This window comes from Asparagus officinalis, chromosome 2, assembly GCF_001876935.1.
Source record: "Asparagus officinalis chromosome 2, Aspof.V1, whole genome shotgun sequence".
NCBI classification, from domain to species: Eukaryota; Viridiplantae; Streptophyta; class Magnoliopsida; order Asparagales; family Asparagaceae; genus Asparagus; species Asparagus officinalis.
In genome coordinates, this window is record NC_033795.1 from 8453969 (window position 1) to 8454670 (window position 702).

Sequence of the window (702 nt, forward strand, 5' to 3'; positions counted from 1 at the left end):
AGAAATCATGGCAGCTACGCGCACCAATTTGCGCATTGAGGTCCAGGAGCCCGCTGACAATTCATGCCCACAAAAGCATGTTTCGAGGCGTGTAACTTTTGAAAGCCCAAAGAAGGCAGCTCGCCCTCAGAAGGAAACATTATCGTTCGATGACGATAGTTTTATACCTGAGAAGTCGTGCCAACACGCGATAGGTTACTCCGGTCGTCAAGCCGACGAGTTATACTATTGTGATGGGAACACGAGAAAAATCAGGAAGAGGAGTCCTCAAAGACCAGAGACTCAATGCCCCTGTTCCAAACTCATTCGGGCGATATTATCTGAGTGTAACTGCATCAAGACGGTCCCCGAAATAGTTTTGGTTTTCGAAAGGCTCAGCACCGAAACGCCAAAACCAAGGCCTAGGCGTTTCCGACGAAGAAGAACGGTGGTTGAAGACAGAGAATTTCCGAAAGTCACCACTAACATGACCAGCAGAGGGACATCGGCACGGGATAATCTCGAGTCAATTCTGAAAGCATCCCAGCGTATAACCCGTCTGCAGTCTGGAGCCATCAAACGAAAAACTTACGGTAGGGTTCGGACAAGGGTACCTTCAGAAGATGAAGAGTCGGATGCCGGTTCGGCAGTCGCATCTGACAACACAGTATCCAGCGAGGGGCAACCCCGCGAGGCACTTATGATAAGTGCAGAACAAGTGGC